Source organism: Staurois parvus, unplaced genomic scaffold, assembly GCF_062004578.1.
Source record: "Staurois parvus isolate SC_StPar_1 unplaced genomic scaffold, SC_StPar_1.0 ptg000633l, whole genome shotgun sequence".
Taxonomy (NCBI): Eukaryota; Metazoa; Chordata; class Amphibia; order Anura; family Ranidae; genus Staurois; species Staurois parvus.
This window is the reverse complement of record NW_028318429.1, coordinates 227,382-233,468: the sequence shown is the minus strand read 5'-3', so window position 1 is coordinate 233,468 and position 6,087 is coordinate 227,382.

The window sequence follows — 6,087 nt, the reverse complement described above, 5'->3', positions numbered from 1 at the left end:
CTATGTTACACAATGGAAATGCTGCAGGTCATAATTTGACAAGCATATGGGTGCAGGTGTACAGCCCTGAACACAGACAGTGAGCATTCAGGGCCACTTCCCCATAGCGTAACAACCCTCTCATTCATGCTGTACAGGACAGAGGACCTGTGTGAATTGAGCATTTTTTACTTTTTTTTCCCCTCAGCTCATTAATTTCGGAGCCAGGGGACCCATGATCCCCTATTGCCCGGGGGCCCATGAGTTGTCAGTCTGCCCCTGGTGTATACTCACCAGAACAATAGTATTTATGCGCATGGGATATACACTTCACACATCTGGGAGTGCAGTGGTATTCTGGCAGCTATGGGTTAGTCATCCAGCTCCATCCATCCATCAGGGTGGGTGCCAAAAGGGTGGATTACCTTTCACGAGTTCATGCACTACTGTCCATCACAGATAAACCACACGTGCCATTCATAGGCACTCTCTGAGTTGGTACTCTCGCACGAAGGACATTCCATTATTCAGGAATGATTATATAAACTTTTTTTTAGCACCATTTACCAGTTTACATCATTATTGCACTTATTTGCACTTTTTTGATTTTACATGCGTTTATTAGAGATGAGCGAATTATTCAAAAATTCGATTCGGCTGATTCGCCGAATTTGCGGGAGAAATTCTATTCGATGCAAATTTATTCGCCGCGAATTTAACTTATTTAAAGGGTTTCTAGGCTTCAGAGAGCCTTTATATTAGTGCAGAACACTGTACCTTTAATTTAAATGCCCTTGGAGTCTGCTTGGGAAGAGAATACTGTCAGTCAGTATGACATGCAGATGAGTGCCGTCGATCTTAGAATCACCGCACACTTCACTCATTTGGGCAGTCACGGGGCACGGTGAAGAAGAAGAAGAAGAATGAAAAGAAGAATGAAAAGAAGAATGAGAAGAAGAATGAAAAGAAGAAGAAGAAGAATGAAAAGAAGAATGAAAAGAAGAAGAAGAAGAATGAAAAGAAGAAGAAGAAGAATGAAAATAAGAAGAATGAAAAGAAGAATGAAAAGAAGAAGAATAATGAAAAGAAGAAGAAGAAGAATGAAAAGAAGAAGAAGAAGAATGAAAAGAAGAAGAAGAAGAATGAAAAGAAGAATGAAAAGAAGAAGAAGAAGAATGAAAAGAAGAAGAAGAAGAATGAAAAGAAGAATGAAAAGAAGAAGAAGAAGAATGAAAAGAAGAAGAAGAAGAATGAAAAGAAGAAGAATGAAAAGAAGAAGAAGAATGAAAAGAAGAAGAAGAAGAATGAAAAGAAGAATGAAAAGAAGAAGAAGAAGAATGAAAAGAAGAAGAAGAAGAATGAAAAGAAGAATGAAAAGAAGAAGAATGAAAAGAAGAAGAAGAATGAAAAGAAGAAGAATTCCAGTACAGCAAAAAGTGTATCTGCAGAGAGCTCCGCTATTTCTGACAGTTCTCTGACAGTTCCTTCACATTTACAGCGGTTGAAACATTGTATCTATTTATTTCCGAATAAAAACATCTGTATCCTAAATGGAAACAAATAGATACAATGTTTCAACCGCTGTAAATGAACTGTCAGAACTGTCAGAAATAGCGGAGCTCTCTGCAGTGACACTTTTGCCGGCTGATCGGGAAAAATTCGATTAGTGCACCCGAAGTTTGCTAAAATTCGGATTCGATGCGAATCGAATTTTTCCTGATATTCGAAACGAATTCCACTTCGCCAGGTTCGATTCGCTCATCTCTAGCGTTTATGATTGATCACATGCATTTATAGCGCTGCACTATTACTTTAACATAGAATAGTTACATGATTAAAGAGAAGGAAGCTATATCATTATATTAGGAAATTAGAACTAGACATTCACAATTATTTGAGATATAAGTGTGAAAATATTTGACATTTGAAAATAGAATGTATGGCATTCATTAAGAAATGCATTAGTTGTCTGATCATTTTGGAGAAACAGCAACCCAAAAAAAAAAAATATAAGTTTACTTTTTACTTTAAATTTAAGTATTCTCATATGCAAACAGAAAAACGCCAACAGGACAAAGCCTGCAGTTGTGCGCCACCTAGTGAACATATCCGGTATTGCATCTAGAAATGTGCCTGACCTGATTCTGGATTTACTAACAGGAAAAGAGTCTACAAGTAGACTCTTTTCAATGAGTTTGCTAGACGCCTTTCTGAAGACTGACAGGTCTTGATTGATTGAATTGAGTCTGCCTGAATGTTCAGCGTCTGCTGGTAGACTCAATTCTTAGTAAATCAGGGCCTAACTGACATCAATACCAATTTTTTTCTAAATCCTGACATTTGACCCTGACCTTTTGACTTTGACCTTGGACCCTGACCTTGACCCAAACAATTACCCTGGCACTGAAACTAAATCCACCCTTGATCTAGGTATTTTTTGTTTATTTTTTTCTTTTATTTTTTATTATTTATTTATCTTTTGTTTTCTTTTTTTTTTTTTTTTTTTACAAACATTTTTTTCCCTCTATGCCAGGAGTTAGAGAGATACAATGTACCTCTCTCCTCCATTCATAGAGGAAAAAAAAATAATAAGGGGGCCGGGCTGTACAGTGACTGATCACTGTGATAGCCAATCAGAGTGATCATGTGACCTGGAATCAGGAGTCCCAGGTCCCGATCATTAGAATGGGACCCGGGGGTCTCAGTGACACCCTGGTCTTTATGCTGGGAGCGCGCTGTACGGCACACTCCCAGCAGAAAGATAGGTACACAAATATGTGGCCCCATGGAAAAAAAGCCCAGTTCTGTGAAACCGCATATTTGTGTGAAGTCGCCATCAAGTGGTTAATGTAATAAATAAATAGAATCTTGTGCGCTTCTATGAATCAAAAACAAACATACTCGTAGTGACCGTGAAAATACTGTAGCTTAACTAGTTGCCGACCGCAGATAGCCGAATGACGTCTGCACTGTGGCCGGCCAGTTCTGGGTGGACGTCATATGACGTCCACCCAGAACGCGCTCTCCAGGGGGCGCGCACTCGGCGATCTCCGTGATCGCTGTGTCCTACGGACACAGCTGATCACGTGATGTGGTAAAAGGCCAATCACAGCGGCCTTTTACCACGTGATCAGCGGTGTCCAATGACACGCTGATCACAGGGAAATGCAATTGCCGGTTCTCGGCTGCACTTTCCTCACGTTGTCAGATTGTGAGGAAAGTACTGCCGAGAGCGGGGATCGGCACCGATCATCAGGGCACTGATGATCAGTGCCCTGATGATCGGTGCCCAGCAGTGCCACCCACAAGTTCCGCCCACCTGTGCACAGCAGTGCGCCCACTAGCTCCGCCCACCTGTGCCCAGCAGATCACCCACCTGTGCCCAGCAGTGCACCCACCTGTGCCCAGCAATGAACCCACCTGTGCCACTCTGCAGTGTCACACACCTGTGCCCAGAAGTGCCACCTACCTGTGCCCAGCAGTGCCACCCACCTGTGCCCACCCACCTGTGCCCACCAGTGCCACCCACCTGTGCCCACCCACCAGTGCTGCCCACCAGTGCCACCCACCAGTGCAGCCCAGCAGTGCTGCCTGTCAGTGCCACCAGTCAGTGCCCAGCGGTTGTGCCAGTCAGTGCCGCCAGTCAGTGCCCAGCAGTGATGCCAGTCAGTGCCATCTATCAGTACTCATCATCAGTGTCACCTATCAGTGCCGCCTATCAGTGCCGCCTATCAGTGCTGCATATTAGTGCCGCCTATCCGTGACACCTCATTAGTGCTGCCTATCAGTGCCGCTTATACGTGCCACCTCATTAGTACTGCCTATCAGTGCCCTTTAGTGCTGCCTATCAGTGCCCATCAGTGCCGCCTACCAGTGCTCATCAGTGCTGCCTCATCAACGCACATCAGTGAAGGAGAAAAATTACCTTTTGAAAAATTTTATAATAGAAACAAAGAAACTTTTTTTTTTTTTCAAATTTTTTGCACTTTTTTTGTTTATAGCGCAAAAAGTAAAGTGCCCAGTGGCGATTAAATACCACCAAAAGAAAGCTCTATTTGTGAGAAAAAAATGATCAAAATTTCATATGGGTACAATGTTGCATGACCGTGCATTTGTCAATCAAAGTGCGGCAGCGCTGAAAGCTGAAAATTGGCCTGGTAAATAAGGGGGTATAAGTGCCCGGTAGGCAAGTGGTTAAACAGATTTGTAGCCATTATTACATACAAGCCCTATCTCATATAAGGCAAAATCAATCATATAGTGAAACCGGAGCAGCGCTGAAAACCAAACCCGACCTAAATCCAAGTCATGTTCCCTTGAGAAAGTCAAATGAGTGACAAAACGCATCAGGGAGGAGCTTTGGATGACGTCATGACGCAATACGGAGCTGGTGATTACTGAAGCGGTAGCGCACATTGACGTTCATACCGGAGAACACACTGCTATCTAAGCCGGTGAAAATTACAGAGGTTCATGTTATTTCGCACATGGAAGGATGATTATATCGGAGTGCAGTTCTATTATAGCTGACTCCCCACGGCACAGTTTCTCCAGATTGCGGAGCAATAATAGAGGCTTTTCACACTTGGTACGGTTAGGCACCTTACATGTGAATATATTTTTTGCCAATAAAAATGTTTTTAAAGTTTTACGCAGTGAAGTTTATTTATTTATCAGGTGAATTGGTGGTGAGAGTTGTACTCTGAAGGAGGGTGTTAACAGCTGAAATCCATCAAGTTGATCTTCACCCACCTGGATGAAAAATATATTTGAAATGCTACAATTTTGGCCGTATTCAATATATTTCAAAATATATTTCGAAGCATTTGGAATGCATTTACAAATATACTGTATGTAAACATATATGTTAAAATGACTTTTATATGTTAAAAACAAAATCTGAAGAATATATTTAAAAAAATATATATTTTTTTAAAATATATATTTTTAAAATATATTCTTCAGAGTTCTCCCTTGCGCTGTAAAGGGGAACTCTGCAGACTCTGATGTAAGATGGAATGCTGGGTTATACCAACTTAACCTTCATGTAGATGGAGAAATATGTTGTTTTTTTAACTTTTGTTATACCATAAACACATTGCTAACAGCACTAGCTACATGTTTGCAGCTTAAATATTTATATTTTCACTGAAAACGTGTCATTTTTATGTATTTTTTGAAGTGTCAGTAGAAAATGTGACTGACAGTAAATTTTATGAGTTTTGCCAGCCAAAAAGTGGTGTTGTCAGCAGGGGCGGACTGACCATTTGGAAATTCGGGCACTGCCCGAGGGCCCGGGGTCAGTAGGGGGCCCCATGAGATGCTCCTGGTACCTTTTTCATAGGCTTTTTTTGAGTTTGGGCAAGGACACAGGGGCCCCATGATCCCCTATTGCCCGGGGACCCCATGAGTTGTCAGTCCGCCCCTGGTTGTCAGTAAATGTTTGCCATCCTGTCTGTAAGCTTTCACTTACGGAGGCTGACAACACTGCCTGACATGTCAACCACTTTTCTCTCCAGAAGGATGAAGCCATCTTTGTTCAGGCGCCATCCAGTGTCACCATCTACTTTCTGAAATGAGATGCCAGCTCACAGATGACCCTGTTATGTAAATTGTGATGTTCACAAACATCTGACACAGATCAGCCCCTGCTACAGGTTCCCACTTTGTAACTCATTACAAAGCTACAATTTTTCAGTCTGATAACCGGGGGGGGGGGGGGGACTGAGGAAATTCTTCCTCCAGCTTGCAGCATACTGATGACATCATTTTAGCCTAGCCAGACTCACTAGACCAGAGAATTGCTTTCTAATAGTAGTCTGTGGAGATTTTCTGAAAATGATACTGTTGCTGTATATTGTTTCATGTCAGAAATGTATTCATAACAATTTCAGTTTCTGCCAGGTACACTTTAAAGACCCAGTAACCTCAGGAAAATGTTTGTCAGTGTAATGAATACAATGGATATTTTTTTTATTTATTTTATTTTACGACCCATCGATACTATTTTGGGGTCTCTATATAAAACAATCACTGTGTGAATGTATCACCATTCAAATTTTCACCATAAATATTTGTACAGGCGTACCTCAGTTTACTAATTTAATG